Source organism: Frankliniella occidentalis, unplaced genomic scaffold (assembly GCF_000697945.3).
Source record: "Frankliniella occidentalis isolate FOCC.00 unplaced genomic scaffold, Focc_3.1 Scaffold57, whole genome shotgun sequence".
Taxonomy (NCBI): domain Eukaryota; kingdom Metazoa; phylum Arthropoda; class Insecta; order Thysanoptera; family Thripidae; genus Frankliniella; species Frankliniella occidentalis.
The window spans coordinates 1,265,992-1,266,662 of NW_026267187.1; positions in this window are offsets into that span (position 1 = coordinate 1,265,992).

Below are 671 nucleotides of genomic sequence, written 5' to 3' on the forward strand. Positions count from 1 at the left end.
CCCCCGGCCCGCCCCCTCTCCGCCTCCCGCCTGCGACACGAACGAAAGCGAAAGCCAGATGTCCGGCGGCGTAGCTACGGGTCCGAGCAGTTCGTGGGCGAGCCGTGTGTGTGTTTGATTTTAACCACAGCTTTTTCGTAACATGAAAAAGCGCTCCCGGGGAAGGTGAAAGTATCCGTTGCCGGATATTGCCGATGAACGTTCCTGTTTTGATAAGAAGATTTTCAGTCTTATTTTGATGCCTTATTGAATTTAAAGATACAAGCCTTAGCGCCTGTATATTTTGAATTTGGACTGTCTCGTCACAGTTTTTGTGAACACCCTATTAACAGCCACGGGACAATTTACTATGTTTCTTTCTACATGACCTCGCGGGCAGCGGCTTCGCTCTCACGCCGCGTCGGGCCGCGTCTGCTCGATCCCCCTTCCCCCTTCCCTTCTGCGCGAGGCCCCCCATCTCCCCATCTCGCGCCAAGCAAAGCCGCGCTGCTTCCCCCTCCCCACGCAGCCCACCGCAGTTCCCTGTGACACAGAATACTCGTCACACAGCAGTTGCGTGCGACACTGTTGCGCCGCCGGTGCACTGTAAAATGAAACCGAGACTTTCGCGGTTGTCTCCTTATGCAATGTGAAAAATACCGTCGTAAATTTACAAAAAAATTGTAATCTCG